Source organism: Hyla sarda, chromosome 7 (assembly GCF_029499605.1).
Source record: "Hyla sarda isolate aHylSar1 chromosome 7, aHylSar1.hap1, whole genome shotgun sequence".
Classification (NCBI taxonomy): Eukaryota; Metazoa; Chordata; class Amphibia; order Anura; family Hylidae; genus Hyla; species Hyla sarda.
This window is the reverse complement of record NC_079195.1, coordinates 196,084,906-196,107,426: the sequence shown is the minus strand read 5'-3', so window position 1 is coordinate 196,107,426 and position 22,521 is coordinate 196,084,906. Positions and strand designations below refer to the sequence as shown.

The 22,521-nt window shown below is 46.7% G+C and overlaps 1 protein-coding gene across 13 annotated transcripts in view; it reads left to right on the top strand.

Moving 5' to 3' along the window:
• PAPPA2 (pappalysin 2) overlaps nucleotides 1–22,521 on the top strand; it is a 381,240-nt gene that overhangs the window by 93,358 nt on the left and 265,361 nt on the right. The window lies entirely within an intron of this gene.

The window sequence follows — 22,521 nt, the reverse complement described above, 5'->3', positions numbered from 1 at the left end:
CTTAATATAGCTCAAAGCTTCAGATTCAGAGCTTTAAATTCTGTGTATAAGAATGCTGGCTACCTGTAGATGTAGTCACTACAGGAAATTTAGGAATCTTAAGGATCTCCAAATCCCCTGTATAGCCCTAGACTTAAATGGAGTCTGGCAGCAGACTCCATTTTGACCCCCTTAAACAGCAGGCAGCACTAGAGTGGTAAAGCAGTTTAAACATACCTTAGTGGATGATCATCCTTTTTGAATGACCAAGAAAAAGAGCTTTTACAGACCCCAATCACAAATGTTCTCAGGGTGGTCCCTTTCTATGCAGTGTCCTAGGCTGTAGCTGCTGAACCTTCACCGGCCCTGCCTTTTTGCTTTCAGTAAGGTATATAGCATTCTCCTTGATGAATGCCAAATGACCACCCAGAGGACACTTTAGACAACATTGGTTTACATCTGCATTGGAATTTCTTTTTAGACGGATTTCTTTTAAATAATGAGACAAGTCGTTTTTTTGGTCTTTTTTTGGTCTTCTTATAGTCCAGTAAAATGATGGAATTCAGACAGAAACCAGATGAACCCCATCAAAGTTATTGGGGTCTCCCAGAATCCATTGATGTCTTTCATGCAGTGGACCATCCTGGTCCGTTTAACTTTATTGGATTTAATCTGCTATGGAGGCACCTAATGGATCCTCTGAGGCAGATGTAAACCTTAAAACTAGCCTTTACTTTACTAGTCACCTACCTAGTGCTGTCGGACAGACCCCTGACATTCCAACGGATAATAGACACCCTCAAAAGGGAGTAAACAGAAAAGAGTAACTGACCATATATAGTCTCTGAATAAAAGTCTAAAGACATAAAAACATTGACAGGCAGATAGGCTGGAGCAAAAAACAAAAACATAAACTGAATAAAATACCCTCAGCATTCAACCTGACTGTAAAAGTCCAAAGTATAGCACATAACAATATATAAGAAGCAGGAAGACATGGAGCTTCTCAGTACTCGTCTCCGAAAGAACAAATGAAAACAAGAAATACTAGAACACCAAAGGTGATATCACCAGTCAGGCAGGGAGGTTTGAAGAAATTGTTGCTCATTATGATCCAGCCAATGGAGTGCCTTCCCAGCATCTTCAGAGGTGTATTCCTGTTTGTGGAGCGGGGTACAGCATTTATTGGGTTGCTGAGTGTACTGCAGTCTCTTCTTCATGTGAGCATACTTGGCTCTCAGAAGTGGCATCTCAGCTGAATAGTAAGGATTGGAGAGGACTTCGGAAGTACACAGGATCACCCGAAACTGAATGGAACAAAGGAGTAAGGATAACGGGACCTTCAGGTGAGTAACTTTTAATTAACCAGCATGCAACGCCTTTCGCTGTGCATGCACAACTGGAGACTTCACTGCACAGTCAATACCTTCACATGGGCGTTAAAGGGGTACTAAACCACTAGACATCTTATCCCCTATCCAAAGGATAGGGGATAAGATGTGTGATCGCCAGGGCCAGATTAAGGCTGCCTGGTAGATGAAGCACTTTAGTATGATGGGGCCCCCATACAATCCTCTCAAGACAGTCCCCCCTCCCCTCCCACTGAGACTTGTTCCCCTCAAACTGAGACTTGTAGCAGGGGTGGACTGACAACTCATATGCCCACATACGGTAAATACATTTTTCAATTCATAAAGAAGATATATCAAAATAACGCAATTCAAAGTTTTTGGGGGTGTGGGTTCGTTTCTACGCAATATATTTTGTAGTTAAAATTACACATTATCTTCATTCTGTAGGTCCACAGGTTACAACGATACCCAATTAATGTAGGTTTTGTTATATTTTTCTTTTTGTGAAAAAATGTACATGCATAAAATTTTCCCATTCTGAACCCTATAACACTTTTATTTTTCCATATACAAGGGTATATGAGGGACCATTATTTATGTCATGATCTGTAGATTTTATCGGTATGATTTTTGTTTAGATGGGAATTTTTCAATTTTTCATACATTTTTTAATGGCATACGATGTCACCAAAACCCAGCAATTCTAGACTTTGGTATTTTTTTTTTTTTACATTTATGCCATTCACTGTCATCTCCTAGTCTCACCACTGTGCTGACTGACATCCCCCCCCCCCCCCCCCCCGACATCACCACTGAGTGCTCAGATATCACCCCCTGACTTCACCGGTGACACCACCCCCGATATCACCACTGAGTGCTCACTGACATCAACCCCCAACAAGTAATTTAATGTATTTACACAGTGACCGCACCAGCAGACTAGTGAATACAGCTCTGGAGTCTGGCCACTAGAGGGAGCATCTTCCTGTTTGGGTTTGCTGTGATGGTTTTGTGTGCTCGGCTTGGAGAGAGATCCATCTGTCTCCCTGGAGCGACTTTTCTTTCCCCAGAAGAAGAGTTTGTTTCCTGGTATGAGCAAGTAGTGGGGAACCCCAACACCTGCCACCTGAAGTAGGTCCACAGGGGGAGCCAGCGACCAGTTGCAGAGGGACCAGTGTAAGGAACTGCACCAGAGGTCTCCGGGTTAAGGCGCGCTGCCAGGGGATGCAGTGATGTATCTCCAGCACCTCCTGGGCCCATGCAGAAAAAGAGTAGCCGCAAGGTTGCTCTGACAAGCAGCAAAGTTACATGTGCTACAAGTTCGGGAAGTGCAGGTACTGTGAAAACAAGCCTGGATAATGTTGACTGTGATCCTCCTCTTGGAGCAAAGCTAAATGCCCATGGAAGTGTGGAGGAGGATTGGGGAATGCCTAGGGCCTTTGAGGCCTGGAGTCCCCTTTAGCTGCTGGGTGTCAGAATACATCTGTGGGAATAAGGAAGCAAGGAGCAGCTTGTATAGGCTCCAGAAGGAGGTGCGGGAGGCAAAAGCCTTGATAGACACTGTACCCAAACCTCAGAAAGCTGAGCTGTAAGCCAGGATTTAACAGCTGAAAAATGATATTAGGAATCTGGAGAAGAAGATAACTTTTATTTTAGAGAACAGTGGGCGATTTGAAGAAAAACTTTTAAATCATGACCATTTTGAAACAATGGAGAGAGAGAGGCAGAGACAGCTGAGAGGGCTTCAGCCACGGGTGGAGGAGGAAGGAGACGCTTCGGAGGCCGATAATGTTTAGCCAAATCCACCCGGGGGTTGGCAACATCTGACCCCATACAATGGGCTCCCTGCAGGGCAAGTGGCGATGTCATCTAGCCGCGGCTCTGGAGGTTTGGGGGATGAGAGCAGCACCAGTCACCAGGTAGGGGTGCTGTTGGCCCAGATCCAGCTCCTGGAGTCCACAGGTCACCTCCAGGACTTCATGTTTGGGAATGAGTTACCAGAGGAGGCACCTGGGGGAAGGAAAAAAAAGAAGCGAAAGAAGACCAAGCTCCACGAGCAGGTAACATTTGTATATACCCCCTTCCCTGAGCCCCCCTGTACTGGCCGCAGGGTCAGCTCACTGTGTGAACCCCATTTCTCAGCCCAGCCTGAGTTCTGCTGTGGACTCAGTGCAGGAGAGTATGGAGTCTAGTGTGGCGTGGAGCTCCGTCACTGTTTGCAGTAACACTGGTGGAGCAGACAATGTATCGGCTGTGAGGTTGGACAGTGATATTGGCCCAGCGATTGGCAGTAAAGGCTCTGAAACATTAGGTTGTTCCCTAATGAAAGGGGGGCAGCTTTGTGCCAGAGTTGGCTGCGGGAGCTCCGGTGGCTCTGAGCATTGGCACTGTTGTTCCTTTGGAGCATCGTCCTTATGAAAGAGCTACCGGCGCTAAGATGCCTTCAGCTACCAGGAAGATTGGACTTAAACCTTTATTTTGTATTTGCGATGATTATGCGGATAAGCAGTGCCCAGGAGCAGGAAACTCCAGTACTGATGAGGCCAGTAAAAACAGGGCTGGGGCCACTAATTATCAGGCTAGGCAGGCTTCCCGTTCCTTGTATGAGGGACCAATGACCTGTCCTGTGGCAGTGGTTCCAGCTCTGGTACCCAATGCTGATGGTACAATATCTTATCAGAACACACCGGTCCAGCCAGTACTGTTAATGTTGGAGTGAATGAAGGAGTGAATGTGTTGGAAAATTCACCTGTCAATAAAAATCTGTCTGGGGCTTTAAATGGTGGTATGGGCTGTAGCATGAGTGGAGGTATGGGGGGCACATCAGCTAAAACAGGTAATAATGGTTTGAGTATGGATTATGTGGAGGAGGGTGGTGAAGGGGTACAGATTAGTGGTGGGGATGTAGGGCCTGGTCCAGTTGCACGCCCTGCAGGGAGGGGGGCACCTTCCTCGTCTTCTGGCTTTGGGGACAGCAATTTGCAACAGTGTCTCCTGGGGGCCTTAAGGAGAGGGGAGAGATCAATGAATGTAGAGGGTTGGGAGGCTGATCTATCCTTTTGGATAGAGAGACATGGTCTTTTGGCCTTCCGATAGGAAAGGGGGGGGGAATACTGTGTGGTCCCTCCCGACAGCCGGGCCAGGTGGTCTGCGAAGGAATGTGGTCCGGCTGAGGTGGAGAGGCATTGATACATGTCCTCCAAGATCTAAAGTTGTTGAGCTTCTGCTGAAGTTGGGCTTTAAGGCAGCTGACATCCATGCCTTGATACATCCTTATGGTACCCCTGAGTTGGACATCAGCTTTGTTCGGCAAGAGGGGCTTGAGCTCTTCTGGTTGAATTATGTTAAAGAACAAGCCCGGCTGTCGAGACTTTGCCATTCAGGCGGCGTCTCGCCAAAACAATGTCAAGAAAGTGACCGTTTTAACCCGTAACTAATCACTCTCTTGTATTGACATCATGACGTGGCTAGGTCGGTATGGAGAGGTGGTGTAGGATCCAAAAAAGAACAGAGATGAATATGGCATCTGGTCAGGGGTCTGCTTGGTCAAGCTTAGGCGTTCAGGAAAGAGTGTTACCCATGGTCAAGCTATGGTCAAGCTTAGGCGTTCAGGAAAGAGTGTTACCCATATACCATCTGTGACCTTCCTCGGAAGAGATCATATCCAGATCTTCTACCAGGTGTCAGCCAAAGCTCTGACACAGACCTGACATTTTAGTACCAGTTGCACTGTGCTGAAGTGCACTCTGTGCTGGGAAATAGGCCATTTCGCTGCATCTTATGTGGAGATTAGGTGTCACCTGTGTGGTGACTTAGGTCACCCATTCAGTCGCTGCCCTCGTTCCTTTGTCAGTGCGCTTGTTGCCCCGGTGGGAGTAAGCCATGAGGTGCCTTCTGCTGGGGTGACGGCTGGCAGGGATGAAGGGGTGCACGGGCCAGGGAAGAAAAATAAGCAAAAGACGCCTGCCCAACTGAGGCATCTCAAGAAGCGTCAAAGGGAGTCACGGGAGCATCAGACAACTGAGGTGACTTCTGATCCTGTCCCTGCAGCCAGTCTTACTGCTGAGGCCCTGGGGGATATTGAACTGGATGAGGAGATTGGGAGGATCCACATGGTGAGAGCACAGATGAGGACGGTGGGAGATGGGCAGAAACAAAGCGGGGTACTCAGAGGAATAAGAAAAAGGGAGATTTAAGATCATCTCTGACCCGCCAGATGCCAAAGGAAGGTACAACTAACCTCCCTCTGATTGGTCTTTCCAACAGGTTCCAAGCCCCCCGCGACAATTCCTCTTCAGAGGAGGAGGCTGCGGGTGAGGTTCTGAATGTTGCGGTGAGGCCCACAGGAGACGCTGAGTCCCCTCTCCCTGGGAAACCTATGTCTTCGGGGGGGGGGGACTGTCCCAGAGTCAGAGAATGAGGAAAATGTAAATAAAGGGAAAATGGACACATCCATCTCACTAAGAAGGGGTAAACCATCACCTGATCAAGAGGGTGGTGGGGTGGATGGGAAGGATGGTGGGAAATAGTGTTGCGAATATTCGCATTTCAAATTTTTTTTTACGAATATGGCAAATTCGTGATTATTGTGAATATATTAGCTATATATTCGAAATTATGAATATTCACTTTTTTCCACATATGCGCATATTTGCATATGTGCATAATCGCATATTCGAATATTCGCATTTGTGAATATTCGCATATGGGCATATTCACATATGTGAATATTTGCATATTCCTTCTTTTCACTTGTGGGCCAATTAGAATGATGCAAATACACTTGTCAGAGGTTATCAACAACTTCCCTAGCAACCAATAGTAAAGTTGCCCACCCACTCAGTTTTCTTCCTCGAATACGCAAATATGCAAATTTTCAAATATGCGAATATTCGCATATGCGAATATAACGAATATGCAAAATTCACGAATATAGGACGAATATTTGTCTATATATTTGTGAAATATTGTGAATTTGAATATGGGCAATGCCGCTCATCACTAGTGGGGAAAAAGAAAGCTGTCTAACTCAATCACTCTTGATGGCGGTATCTTCTCCATTGACTCTGGCATCCATTAATGTTGCCAGCATTAAAGAGGTACTCCGGTGGAAAACATTTTTTTTTCAAATCATCTTTTTGAGTTTCCTTTCTGTCTGACCACAGTGCTCTCTGCTGACACCTCTGTCCATGTCAGGAACTGTCCAGAGCAGGAACAATTTCCCATAGCAAACCTATCCTGCTCTGGACAGAAAGGAAACTCAAAAAGAAAAGAAACTTCCTCTGTATTATAAAACAGCTGATAAGTACTGGAAGGATTAAGACTTTTTAATAGAAGTAATTTACAAATCTGTTTAACTTTCTGGCACCAGTTGATTTAAAAAAAAAAAAAAATTCCACCGGAGTACCCCTTTAAGTCAGATATGGCTCGATATGTGGCCTATGATTGTTTTGCCCATATTAATGCTGATATTTTTTTTTAGCAGGAGACCAGGCTTACAGACATGTCATCTATATATAAGGCTAAAAGAGAGTGGAGAAACGGGCCGAATAGCGGAGTGGCGGTCTTTTTTACCGCAGCGGTAGAATGCCGACAGGTTATCAAGTTAAAAATGGGGAGGTGCCTGATCTTAGATGTCCTCATGAAGAGACAAGAACTTTGCTTTATTAACAACTACAGCCTACAGTCTAAGTGGGACCGGAAGTGTCTCTTTATGAGGATCAAGCCCTATCTTTTTACAAGTCAGCAGCTGGTCTTTGGAGGGGACTTTAATGCTGTCACGAGACCCCAAGACAGGGGAGGTTCCAAAGACAAGCTGACTTATGATAGCGCCGCCGCCCTTAATAGTGTAGTGTGTGAGGCTTGCCTGGTGGAGGTCCACATCCGGCACACCCCAGGCCACGCGGGATTCACCTATCATAGGGTTAATTGTAGGTCCAGAATAGACAGGTTTTATTTAAAGGGGGAAGCCGTCTCTTCAGCAGTGTCTGTTGTTGAGGTGGAGTTCTCTGATCACTGTTTCATTTTTGTTTTCTCTGAATGTTACAGAGACCACCGGATGGGCAGAAGCTAATGGAAGCTCAATTCATCTCTCTTGGAAGAAGCGGTGATAAGACAGTGGAGATAAGCCAGGTACCATTGCTGGGCCTTTGTAGCAGTAAGTAAGAGTGGTGGAAGATCTTCAAAAAAAGGGGTGTGAGATTCTTTCGCCAGCTCTCATGCCTCAGAAGCCTAAACAGGTACCACGTGTACCAGGGCCTGAGGAAGAATCTTGAGCACCTTGTCTCAACTGGAGGTAGTCGTGGTGATATCTCCAGAGTGAAGTCCTTGCTGATGAAATGCCAGTACGACAGACACGCATCTTTGGTTTATGAGAGGGATTACGGGAAGCACCACTTGCCCGACCCTTACAGAAACTGCAAGATGTCAGTGAATAGTAAAGTAGTCTCAGGACTGATTGATAGTACGAGATCCTTGAAAAGGTCTAGATCAGGGATCCTGGAGGTTGTCAGATCCTATTACTCGCATCTCTTGGGAAAAAAGGATCTAGATTGAGATAAGGAATCAGCTTTCTTGACTGAAAGATTCTGGCAAAGGTGCTGTTTAACCGGCTGGTGGAGTTTGCACCCCGGCTCCTTTCGGGGGCTCAGCATTGCTCTCTTCCGGGCCCCAGTACCTTTAGTGCTGTGCTCAGTGTCTGAGAGGCTGTGGAGCAGGGTAGGGCTGGCCACTGGAAGGGGTACTTGCTGTCCTTGGATCAGGCAAAAGTGTTTGATCGGGTTAACCATGAGTACCTCTGGTCTGTTCTTCTGAGGTATGGCCTGCCGGGGGGAGAGGTTTGTTGATTGGCTTAATACCTTGTATGCAGGGGCAGAGTTTCCCACTTGTGAATGGTTGGATTGGCCGCTCTTTTGAGGTTGGGTCTGGCAACCATCAGGGTTGCCCTTTGAGCCCTTTGCTGTACGTGTTTGCAATTGATCCTTTCCTTAGGAGGATTGATTGTGGACTGTTGGCAGGGGTGAGAATGGGCCTGGCAGTGCTGGACTCGGCTCTGAGGGCGGTAGCGTATGCTGATGATGTCTCCTCACAAGAGGAGGGCCGATGGGGGATATCAGAGGTGGACCTCTTCTCTGAGGCATCCGGGTCCAAGATCAACTGGGATAAGTGTGAGAGTCTCTGGCTGGGAGGGGGAGATACTGGTTTTGATCTCCGGATACCCTTCTAGAACCCCAGGAATCTGCAAAAATCCTCTGCATCAAATTTAGCCAAGGGGATTACCCCAAACAAAACGGGCACAGCAGGCTTAAGTTCACCACCCAGAAGGTGGATCAGTGGAAAGGTTGGTCTTGGACCCTCAGGGAAAGGGTTAACCTGATCAAAACATTCCTGCTTCCTTTGCTGATATATCTGGGCAGTGTATGCATGTTGCCAGAACCTCTCTGGACCCGGATCTACAGTGTGTTCTTCAAAATGTTATGGAGGAATAGATTAAACCTAGTGAAGAGGAAGGTTACTTACCGTAAGAGGAGACGAGGGAGGTTGTGTATAGTCAATCCCGTGGTATTCCTAGTGAATACCTTTTTTAATACCAATATTGCAAACCTCTGGAAAGAGAGGGCTCCTCCCTTGCTATCCTCCTGTAGGGGATGGTTTTGCTTTTCTTCCAGGAATGGGAGACAGGAGAGCAAGTGAAGGATCTTCGCACACCACATGGGCATCTCCTGGCCTATGCGACCGCAGTTCTGAAGGTTATTCGTCGATGGGGTCTGGGGACGTGGAAGATTAGGACTCTGTCGAGGAAATTCCTTGACAAGAGGGTTCTGTCTTCTCATTTTCAGAGGCCATTGGCACTCAAAAATTACCCAAGTCGGGATCTGGAGGTTGGTTTAGGGCTTTTGAATTCTATCAGGATCCTCTTGAAGTTTTGGGACTTGACTTGGCGCTGCTTCCATGGGAAACTGTGTGAGGGACAATCTGAAGTGCAGGAGCTCTGAGGACCGGAGATGTCCCAGCTAAGAGTGTGGAGGCATGCTGGAAAGCATGGAGCATTTTCTGCTTCATTGTCCCTTTAACACAGATGTTTACAACAGGGTGGGTGCTTCCATTGGTTGCCCTAGGCTGGCCAGTCTCTCCTATGCGGAATGGGCCTATTGGGCATTCAGAAACTTTGGAGGCTGGGACTACAGCACTTTATTCCTAGTCAGCTCAGTGGCCAGGTACTACACCTGGAAAGCACGGTGCTTAGTATCAACGCAGAGTAAAATCCTCCCTGTGGATCAGGTGGTTAGCAACATACTGGGTGACCTGGTAAATGTGCGTTCTCTGGAGTACGAGAGGCTGGGTGCTGGCAGAGCTGCTTGTCTGTGGAGGGGCTCTGCCTCTAAAATGCCTTAGCCTGTTGTCTTCCCCTGGTGGTGGGCTGATGCTGGCACATTAGTCTTTTTCTTTTGTGCTGTAGGTATATGGTAATATAGGGTTTGAAGGCACTGAACTTGAGCTTTAGGGGTTTTTGTGGCTGAAAAGCCTATTTGTTGTTTGGTTTTTAGTGTTATATGTATTTGTTATGGTATTTATTGTTGTAACGTATACTTATGTACTGTATATATTGTTAGTCTGTGTATATTTTATGTACTGTTTATATTGTGTGATGCCACCTGGGGTTTGGGTTTAGTTTAGGTTGGGTGGTGGGTTAAAAGGGGGAGGGGGTATCTATGGGACATATATATATATATATATATATATATATATATATATGTACAGAAAATCCTGGACGTCTGGTAACATGTACTGGAGGCATGCGATTCAGAACCAGCTCAGGGCCAAAACAACAAAAAAAGTGGTGTTCTGTGGTTTTTGTTGGTTTTGTATTATTTTTGTATGTATTATTATTATTGTTGTTATTCTTCATTTTGGTATTGGGTTTTGCTTAATTATTTGTTTTTTTGGTATTGCATCTTGGCCAGGGAATTCACATTTAATATTGATAAAGGAAATTGCCAATGATAAAGGGAATGTAAGGAACGCATATAGATATTGATATAAATATTGTAGACTATTCCTCCTGCCTTCCTTCCTTTTCCAAGTGTTAACAACTTTCTCTAGTTTCCCTATGTAAATTGTAAAGTTTAAGTAATTCCCAACACAGGGTTAATAATACAAAGGTTTATTCACTAATACACTATATAACTTTAGCTAACATATATACATATCCGTATAATTTCAATGTATCTCAGTGTATACAACAATGGTAACTTCAATACATTAACATTATACTGGTTACATTACAATTTAACCCAATACAATATATTACCCACCCACCTAATTACACACCAATACACAAGCACACAAGCACTCAATCCAGAACAGCTTTCTGTCCCTAAGGCTATAGGAGTTAGTGATTGTAATGAGAGAGTCAGTGCTTGATACAGTTAGAGGGATAGAAGTGGTTAATGCAGGGTTAGAGAGGAGTGGAAAGGCTTGGTATGGGAAGGATAGGATGTGACTGTGGAAGTCAAGAGAGAGTGGACGTTCTTAAGAGAGAGAAGTTGGGGGCAAAGGTGTAGGTTGCAGGGAGGAAAGAGGGTGATACTTAGCAGATTATCAGCCTTGGTGCAGGAGATGAGGCAGGGCAGCAGTTTGATGATGGATCCTCACTGCCTGTTATGGTGGCTGCCTCTCAGGATCACTCCCTCCCTCCCATCCAGCTTGGTATATATAGCTAAGTTTATACAATGTCCTAAGACCCTCCTATCTGGCCAGATATCCCCAGGCACCAACACAGGTTTGGTGGGCACATACCAGAGAGACAATGCCACCTGTGCTTTGGCCTCTCTATGACCTGGCCAGATATCCCAAGGCTACCATGACATGTGTATGGAACAGGTTAGGTGGGCCCATTCCAGAATGTTATACAACATCCCAAAATATGCCCCTGGTCTAATGGCCATTATATTGTGTTTTATGACATGCCCCAAGTCATGTAAGAAATATTCCTGTTTTGTACAACATTTCTATAGACATTCTTATAAAGGTCATTCATAGGGCATAGGCTGATGGGAGATAGATCGATATAAATATGATTATATGACGCTTCCCTTCACAAATATTAGTGTATATAGTTTATTAGTATGGTATGGGTATTATAGGAAAATGTCTTGTAAATATTGTATATACCGTATTTATGGGGGTATACCATGCACCGGCCTATAACACGCACCCTCATTTTACCAAGGATATTTGGGTAAAAAAAGTTTTTTACCCAAATATCCTTGGTAAAATGAGGGTGCGTGTGTGCATGTGTATACCCCGATACACTGTTTCTGACCCCGCAGAAGCCCCCAGGAAAGACAGGGGGAGAGAGGTCGTCGCTGGCTGCTCCTCTCCCCCTGCCTTTCCAGGGGTCTAGGGCCCTGCTGCCGCCGCATCTCTCCCCCTAGCTATCAGCACCGCTGCCCCATTGCCGGCGCCGCTGCCCCATTGCCTCCCCCATTCCCAGTTTTTCTGACCCCGCAGAGGCCCCCAGGAAAGGCAGGGGGAGAGAGGCCATCGCTGCCCGCTTCTCTCCCCCTGCCTTTCCTGGGGTCTAGAGCCCTGCTGCCACCGCTTCTCTCCCCCTGGCTATCGGCACCACTTCCCCATTGCCGGCGCTGCTGCTCCATTGCCTCCCCCATCCCCGGTTTTATAATTGCCTGTTGCCGGGATCAGGTCCGCGCTGCTTCTGGCTCGTTGCTATGCGCTGCGAGGCGCAGTGACAAGTGACGACTTCAATGCGACGTCACTCATCATTGCACAGCTCAGCGCATAGCAACGACTCATGAGACACCGGAGCCGGAAGCAGCGCGGACCCGACCCTGGCAACAGGTAATTATAAAACCGGGGATGGGGGAGGCAATGGAGCAGCGGTGCCGGTAATGGAGCAGCGATGCCGATAGCCAGGGGGAGAGAAGCGGCGGCAACAGGGCCCTAGACCCCAGGAAAGGCAGGGGGAGAGAAGCGGCCAGCAACGGCCTCTCTTCCCCTGCCTTTCCTGGGGGCCTCTGCGAGGTCATAAAAACCGGGGATGGGGGAGGCAATGGGGCAGCGGCGCCGGAAGTCTCTGGACCCCAGGATAGGCTGGGGCAGAGAATCAGGCAGTGACGGCAGGTCTCTGGACCTGCAAAAGCCGCTGCAGTTCATTGATTTAAAGCGCACACTTTAAATCATTGAACTGCAGAGGCTTATCGGCGTATAACACGCAGATAGACTTTAGGCAAAAAAAAATTTGCCTAAAAAATGCGTATTATTCGCCGATAAATACGTTATTTGTTTATGTGGAGGAATGAGTGTGGACCGGTGTTGTATTTTATGCTATGGTGGTTTTATGATTCATTATATTGATATGTTCTGTCAGATATGGTATGTTTATGTTTTGTAATTATTTATTGTTATGTTTAAAATTTTAATAAAAGATTCACAGGATATAACTCAAGATTAGTACAGGATAAGTAATGTAATGTATGTACACAGTGACCCCACCAGCCTCCAGGTGTTTTAAAACTACAACTCCCAACATGCCTAAACAGCTTTTGACAGGCATGCTGGGAGTTGTAGTTGTGCAACACTTGGAGGCACCCTGGTTGGGAAACACTGATGTACACAGTGACTCCACCAGCAGAATAGTGAGTGCAGCTTTGGAGCTCACATGTATATACTGTTTATTAGTGTCTTCCAACCAGGGTGCCTCTAGCATGCCGGGAGTTGTAGTTTTGCAACAGCTGAAGGCACCCTGGTTAGAAAACACTGCTGTATACAGTGAATTCACGCCAACAGATTGCAGGAATAACTCACCACATACACGCTGCTCTCCTGGCTGCTTCGGGATCTTTAGCTCCGCCCCCAAGTAATATGATCGTGACATGACCACAGGTCCTCAAAGAAATCAATCCCTCCAGCATTCAGAAGGTACAAAGCAGGTCCTGATTGGGCAGTCACTGCCATTATATTCTGTGTGGAGATCCCTGTTTTTAAGTGACTGCCGACCAGGACCTGCATGATGCAGAGGGAGCAGGGCCCCCTTTCTTTCCTGGCCGTGCGGGCCCAGGGCATGAGCTCCAAAAGCTCTAATGATACTCCCGCCCTTCTGATCGCAGGGGTCCCGCCGCTGGGGACCCCCTTGAATTCGGCTGCGGCAACCCAGACATCCGGTGCATGGGGAAAACTTCGCTCCATGCCGGATGACTGGCAATGCAGGGCGGAGGCTTGTGACGACACGGCCACTCGTGATGTTAAGGTCACGCTCCCTCAATGCAAGTCTATGGGAAGGGGTGTGACGGCCATCACGCCCCCTCCCATTGACTTGCATTGCGGGGCGTGGCCATGACGTCGCCAGCGGGGCATTACCGCGACGTTACGAGCCTTCGGCGTTGCACCTGACGCTCTAAATGAACGCCAGTTGCAGCAGGGAGATCGGCAGGGTCCCCAGCGTCGGGACCCCCCTGATCAGACATCTTATCCCCTATCCTTTGCATAGGGGTTAAGATGTCTAGGGGTGAAGTACCCCTTTAAGGGTAAAGATCAGGCAGAGATGTACATAGTGTCCCATGCACCCTTAGCAAGATGCTGAAAGAAAAAAGCCTGGTTGGCGCAGGGGCGGATCCAGAGTCTAGTCTCGGGAGGGCCACTATTAGAGAATTTTGCTTTGGCGGACAGAAAATAAGGTGTTTCTTAAAGAACTTACAATATTATTAAATGTATCCAGTAAGCAATCAAATACACCAATTGCCACAGAATGAGAAAGCGCTAAAGAAGTTTTTACCATTTAAAACTACAGCTCCCAGTATGACCTAAGTAGTGGTGAGGAGATGCTGGGAGTTGTTGTTTTACCCATCATTACTGCAAAACTTACAAGTGACTCCAGCTCTGATGGGACAGTCAGGGCAATACACAATGATATCAGTGACTACAGGTGACGTGTTCTCTATAGTCTTTCCTTATCTAATTCAGATGGTACATACCACCGGGTCCAGCTAAATATTCTCGCTGCATAACTTGACGCCCAGACGGCTCTTCACTGTGTCAGCGGATTCTGATCTATATGAAAAAAGTATTATTATAATACTGCCAAACACCATATCCTTTGAATATAATTCTGACACACTGTACCCTCCGAATATACTACAACTCCCTTTACCCTTTGAATACAATACTGCCACACACTGTACCCTCTGAATATAATACTGCCACATATTGTACCCACTGAATATAATACTGCCACACACTGTACCCTCTGAATATAATACTGCCACATACTGTACCCACTGAATATAATACTGCCACACACTGTGCCAACTGAATATAATACTGCCACACACTGTACCCACTGAATATAATACTGCCACACACTGTACCAACTGAATATAATACTGCCACACACTGTACCAACTGAATATAATAATGCCAAACACTGTACCCACTGAATATAATACTGCCCACACACTGTACCCCTGCATATAATACTGCCACACACTGTACCAACTGAATATAATGCCAAACACTGTACCCACTGAATATAATACTGCCCACACACTGTACCAACTGAATATAATACTGCCACACACTGTACCCACTGAATATAATACTGCCCACACACTGTACCCAATGAATATAATACTGCCACACACTGTACCCAAGACAGGGGGGCATTATAAGTGAGGGCCTGTTAGGTGCCCCACACTTATAATGCCCCCCTGTCATGTGCCCCTCACATTTAATGCCCCCCTGTTATGTGCCCCTAACTTTTAATGCCCCCTTCATGTTCCCCCCACATTTAATGCCCCCCTGTCATGTGCCCCTCACATTTAATGCCCCCTGTTATGTGCCCCTAACTTATAATGCCCCCTTTATGTGCCCCTGACATTTAATGCCCCGTTATGTTCCCCTCAGATATAATGCCCCCTGTCCTGCACCCTCAGGGGGCATTTTAAGTAAGGGGCACATGACAGGGGGCATTAAATGTGAGGGGCACATGACAGGGGGCATTAAATGTGAGGGGCCCATGACAGAGGGGCATTATACCTGAGGAGCCCCCCTGTCATGTGCCCCTCACTTATAATGCCCCCCTGTCATGTGCCCCTCACTTATAATGCCCCCCTGTCATGTGCCCCTCACTTAAAATGCCCCCTGTCATGTGCCCCTCACTTATAATGCCCCCCTGTCTTGGGCCGCTAATATATAATGTGCTTCGACTTATAATGCCCCGTTATGTTCCCCTCACATGTAATGCCCCTTGCCCTGCACCCTCAGGGTGCATTTTAAGTAAGGGGCACATAAATGGAGGGCATTATAAATCAGAGCACATTATTTGTTAGCGGTACAAGACAGGGGGGCATTATAAGTGAGGGGCACAAGACAGGGGGGCATTATAAGTGAGGGGCACATGACGGGGGGGCATTATAAGTGAGGGGCACATGACGGGGGGCATTATAAGTGAGGGGCACATGACAGGGGGGCATTATAAGTGAGGGGCACATGACAGGGGGGCATTATAAGTGAGGGGCACATAACGGGGCCCTGTCAGTCTGCCGGAAGTGGCCATTCCAATGTCCCCCACAGGAAGCTCCGTGCAGGGTTCAGCACCCCCTTCCAGCAGACTGCAGGGGCCCTGTTCGGGAGATTGTAGGGGGTCCTAGCGCTCGGATCCCCCACAATCTATAAATTATCCACTCTTCTCGGCGTCTAAATAGGCTGTAAGTAAATGAAAAATAGATGCTGGCAGCAGTGGGATAGATATGAGATAGATATATAGATAGATATGAGATAGATAGATGGATAGATAGATATGAGATAGATATATATAGATAGATAGATAGGAGATAGATAGATATGAGATAGATAGACATGAGATAGATAGATAAATAGATATGAGATAGATAGATAGATAGATATGAGATAGATAGATAGATAGATAGATAGATATGAGATAGATATGAGATAGGCAGATAGATAGATAGATAGATATGAGATAGATAGATGGATAGATAGATAGATAGATATGAGATAGATAGATAGATAGATGAATATGAGAGATAGATAGATATGAGATAGATAAATAGATAGATATGAGATAGATAGCTAGCTAGATAGATAGATAGATGAATATGAGATGGATAGATATGAGATAGAGAGATAGATAGATAGATAGATAGGAGATAGATTGATATGAGATAGATAGGAGATAGATAGATAGATAGATAGATAGATAGATAGATAGATAGGAGATAGATAGATAGATAGATAAATAGATAGGAGATAGATAGATAGGAGATAGAAAGATAGATATGAGATAGATAGATAGATGTGAGATAGATAGGAGATAGATAGATAGATAGGAGATAGATAGATATGAGATAGATAGATTGATAGGAGATAGATAGATAGGAGATAGATAGATTGATTTGAGATAGATATGAGATAGATAGATAGATATGAGATAGATAGATAGGAGATAGATAGATATGAGATACATAGATATGAAATAAATAGATAGGAGATAGATAGATTGATAGGAGATAGATAGATACTAGATAGATAGATACATACATAGATATGAGAGATAGATAGGAGATAGAATGACAGATAGATCAGTGTTCCCCAACCAGGGTGCCTCCAGCTGTTGTAAAACTACAACTCCCAGTATGCCCACAAAGCCTAATACAAGCTGGGAGTTGTAGTTTTACTATAGTTAGAGGCCTCTGCTGGGAAACACTGATAAGAGTTCCCCTTTACCTGTCTCCCGAGCCTGACCCCCCCCCCCCCCCTTCCTCCTCCTCCCCCAAAGTTACTTACCATGAAGGGCAGCATCAGGGTGGGCAGGGGGGGGGGGGGGGGGTCTGGAGGCATTGGGTGGGTGTCCGGGCCTGTGGTGGAGGGCAGTAAGCTGAGCCTGGCCTGCAGGAAATACAGAGGGGTGAGAGGGGGAGGAGCTTATCTCTTCCCATCCCTGCACAGTGTAATGGCTGCAGACTGAATGATGCTGAGACCGGAGCAATCTCAGCACTGACAGGCAGCCCGCGCGGGCGGCAGAGAATGGTGTCCTGCAGAGAATGGTGTCCTGCAGAGAATGGTGTCCTGCAGAGAATGGTGTCCTACAGAGAATAGTGTCCTGCAGAGAATGGTGTCTGCAGAGAATGGTGTCCCCGGCGGTTCACACGCTGCAGGTGAGGGGACAGTGGAGCCGGGGCTGCTCCCGCTCATCACTAATATAGTATTGGGAGGGGCAGCAATCTCGTTGCCCCCCCCCCCCCCCTGGATCCGCCACTGGGTTGGCGTCGGAGTGTTGTGGTGGTTACTGGTCCTCTCTCTCCGGTCCTGTGTTTAATTCAATTGAATAAGATGACACGTTACGTGACATCATGCAGAAATATACATCTATTATACGGCTGTGTGGCTCAAGCTGTTTATACTAGGGTCCAGGGAAGCCTGGCACTTAATTTGCCAGGCTTCCGTTATTTGCAATGCACCCTTTGACCTCAGGACACACCCGAGTGCAGAGGAATGCCTGGAAAATGAAATGCCAGCCTTCCCTAGCATATCTAGCAAACACCTGCACGGCTCAGAGCAATTCACGCAGGCATACACTACCTGCACTAGGAAAACCTGGTATTGAATTTTCCAGGCCTCAACTTGCGCATGTGCCCTGAAGCCAAAGGGGGCAGCCACAGTACAAGTAAAAGAAGCCTGGCAAATTACATTTCAGGCTTCCTCCAACTCCAAAAAGGGTTCACACGAGCTGGCAGCTGCTTGCTTGTCTTTTCTGCCAGTGTGTCAGTTGGATAGTCCTTTTTCCACAGTCTCAGATTTGTTTGGCAGCCTGACCTCCCTGTTGTCTACTTCCAAATAGTAGATACACTGCTGAGGCCAGGGGATCCTCTGCTTTCATGGTAATAACAGCTGATCATTGGGGGTTTAATCTGTTAGTGGAGCCTGTCCTGAGTTCATTTTTGTACCATTGTTTTTTTTTTTTTTGGCGCCAAAATTGTGCAAAAAATGTTGCATAATTTTTTTTTTGTTTGGCACCATGTTGATGAGTTTGGCACCAAAATCTGCATTTCTTTGCGCCAAAATTCCCGATTTTAGTGCCAAATTGTAAATCACGGAAAATTCTGGAGAAGGCATCTCACATAATATTCCATGATTACTAGTGCTCATACAAGCGATAACTGCATGAATAAAACACGTCCAGGGGTTAAATGTGAGTGCAAGTGCAGAGTGACCATGAAAAAAAATAATATATATATATATATATATATATATATATATATGGTTTTTTTTATTAACATTTTCCAATAATAATTATTTATTTTTCAATAATTGATTAAGTAACATCTTTTTCCCCCTCAAAATAAATAAATAAATAAGAAAAAAAATTGAACCCTTTCTGTGATTTTTCTACACTAACAAAGAGCTGGTTTGAAATTTTTCATCTAAAATGGACTCTCCCCCCTTTGAAAATAAAATGTAAAACATGAAATTTACATAACCAAACCCACTTTTGCAAAACTAGTGTGACTAGTGTAAACCTTGGATCATTTTCATGTAAAACACTTTTAAATATGACCCCCATTAATTATGCAAGAATTTTTTTGCTAAAATCAGAAATAGAACTGACATAGACAAAAACTATAATAGAAAAATATTGGACTTTTTTGGGCTTTGATCCCATTCCTGGTTTGCCTAACAATACAGACCAAATATTATTTACAAACCTAGCTTTAAAAGACTATTTAAAGATTCTAAGTTATCACCTACTGTCACGATGCCGGCTGGCAGGAGGTGGATCCTCTGTGCCAGAGAGGGATTGGCGTGGACCGTGCTAGTGGACCGGTTCTAAGTCACTACTGGTTTTCACCAGAGCCCGCCGCAAAGCGGGATGGTCTTGCTGCGGCGGTAGTGACCAGGTCGTATCCACTAGCAACGGCTCAACCTCTCTGACTGCTGAAGATAGGCGCGGTACAAGGGAGTAGACAGAAGCAAGGTCGGACGTAGCAGAAGGTCGGGGCAGGCAGCAAGGATCGTAGTCAGGGGCAACGGCAGGAGGTCTGGAACACAGGCTAGGAACACACAAGGAAACGCTTTCACTGGCACAATGGCAACAAGATCCGGCGAGGGAGTGCAGGGGAAGTGAGGTATACATAGGGAGTGCACAGGTGAACACACTAATTAGAACCACTTGCGCCAATCAGCGGCGCAGTGGCCCTTTAAATCGCAGAGACCCGGCGCGCGCGCGCCCTAGGGAGCGGGGCCGCGCGCGCCGGGACAGGACCGACGGAGAGCGAGTCAGGTACGGGAGCCGGGGTGCGCATCGCGAGCGGGCGCCACCCGCATCGCGAATCGCATCCCGGCTGGAGGCGGTATCGCAGCGCACCGGGTCAGTGGATCTGACCGGAGCGCTGCAGTAGCGAGAGTGTAGCGAGCGCTCCGGGGAGGAGCGGGGACCCGGAGCGCTCGGCGTAACAGTACCCCCCCCCTTGGGTCTCCCCCTCTTCTTAGAGCCTGAGAACCTGAGGAGCAAACTTTTGTCTAGGATATTGTCCTCAGGTTCCCAGGATCTCTCTTCAGGACCACAACCCTCCCAATCGACCAAAAAAAAAAGTTTTCCCTCTGACCTTCTTGGAAGCCAGTATCTCCTTTACGGAGAAGATGTCCGAGGAGCCGGAAACAGGAGTGGGAGAAACAAGTTTGGGAGAGAAACGGTTGATGATGAGTGGTTTAAGAAGGGAAACGTGAAAGGCATTAGGAATACGAAGAGAAGGAGGAAGAAGAAGTTTGTAAGAGACAGGATTAATCTGGCACAAAATTTTGAAAGGACCAAGATAGCGTGGTCACAATTTGTATCTAGGGACACGGAAGCGGACATATTTAGCGGAGAGCCATACCTTGTCTCCAGGAGAAAAAATGGGGGGAGCTCTTCTTTTCTTATCAGCAAACTTCTTCATGCGTGATGAAGCCTGTAAGAGAGAATTTTGGGTCTCTTTCCATATGGTGGAAAGATCACGAGATATTTCATCCACAGCGGGCAAACCAGAGGGCAAGGGAGTAGGGAGGGGGGGAAGAGGGTGACGGCCGTACACCACGAAAAATGGGGATTTGGAGGAAGATTCAGAGACTCTGAAGTTATACGAGAATTCGGCCCATGGTAGAAGATCTGCCCAGTCATCCTGGCGGGAGGAAACAAAATGCCGTAAATAATCACCCAGGACCTGGTTAATTCTTTCTACTTGCCCATTGGATTGAGGATGATAGGCAGAAGAAAAGTTTAATTTAATCTTGAGTTGTTTACAGAGAGCCCTCCAGAATTTTGACACGAATTGGACGCCTCTGTCCGAGACGATCTGCGTGGGCAACCCGTGAAGACGAAAAATGTGTACAAAAAATTGTTTTGCCAACTGAGGCGCTGAAGGAAGACCAGGAAGAGGGATGAAATGTGCCATCTTGGAGAATCGATCAACGACCACCCAAACAACAGTGTTGCCACGGGATGGGGGTAAGTCTGTAATAAAGTCCATACCAATCAGAGACCAAGGCTGTTCAGGGACAGGCAGAGGATGAAGAAGACCAGCGGGCTTCTGGCGAGGAGTCTTATCCCGGGCACAGACAGTGCAGGCTCGCACAAAATCCACAACATCCGTCTCCAGAGTCGGCCACCAATAGAAACGAGAGATGAGTTGCACGGATTTCTTGATGCCCGCATGACCTGCGAGATGGGAGGAGTGACCCCATTTGAGGATTCCGAGGCGTTGGCGTGGAGAGACGAAGGTCTTCCCTGGAGGAGTTTGCCTGATGGAGGCTGGAGAAGTGGAGATCAGGCAGTCAGGAGGAATGATGTGTTGCGGAGAGAGCTCTACTTCCGAGGCATCCGAGGAACGAGAGAGAGCATCGGCCCTAATGTTCTTATCGGCAGGCCGAAAGTGAATTTCAAAATTAAATCGGGCAAAGAACAGAGACCACCTGGCCTGGCGAGGATTCAGCCGTTGGGCAGACTGGAGATAGGAGAGGTTCTTGTGATCGGTGTAAATAATAACTGGAAATCTTGATCCCTCCAGCAGATGCCTCCATTCCTCAAGTGCTAATTTAATGGCTAGTAGCTCTCGATCCCCGATGGAGTAGTTCCTCTCCGCCGGAGATAAGGTCGTAGAAAAAAAACCACAAGTAACAGCATGCCCGGAAGAATTTTTTTGTAGAAGGACCGCTCCAGCTCCTACTGAGGAGGCATCAACCTCCAATAGGAAGGGTTTAGATGGGTCAGGTCTGGAGAGCACGGGAGCCGAAGAAAAGGCAGACTTGAGCTGTTTAAAGGCGTCTTCCGCTTGAGGAGGCCATGACTTAGGATTGGCATTCTTTTTGGTTAAAGCCACGATAGGAGCCACAATGGTAGAAAAATGTGGAATAAATTGTCTGTAATAATTGGCGAACCCCAAAAAACGTTGGATAGCACGGAGTCCGGAGGGGCGTGGCCAATCTAAGACGGCAGAGAGTTTGTCTGGATCCATTTGTAGTCCCTGGCCAGAGACCAAATATCCTAGGAAAGGAAGAGATTGACATTCAAACAGACATTTCTCCATTTTGGCATAAAGTTGATTGTCACGAAGTCTCTGAAGAACCATGCGGACATGCTGGCGGTGTTCTTCTAGGTTGGCAGAAAAAATCAGGATATCGTCCAGATACACAACAACACAGGAATATAAGAGATCACGAAAAATTTCATTAACAAAGTCTTGGAAGACGGCAGGGGCATTGCACAGGCCAAAGGGCATGACCAGATACTCAAAGTGTCCATCTCTAGTGTTAAATGCCGTTTTCCATTAATCCCCCTCTCTGATGCGGATGAGATTATAAGCACCTCTTAAGTCCAGTTTGGTAAAGATGTGGGCACCTTGGAGGCGATCAAAGAGTTCAGAGATGAGAGGTAGGGGGTAGCGGTTCTTTACCGTGATTTTATTAAGACCGCGGTAGTCAATGCAAGGACGTAGGGAGCCATCTTTTTTGGACACAAAGAAAAATCCGGCTCCGGCAGGAGAGGAGGATTTGCGGATAAAGCCCTTTTTTAAATTTTCCTGGATGTACTCAGACATAGCAAGAGTCTCTGGGGCAGAGAGAGGATAAATTCTGCCCCGGGGTGGAGTAGTGCCCGGGAGGAGGTCAATAGGACAGTCAT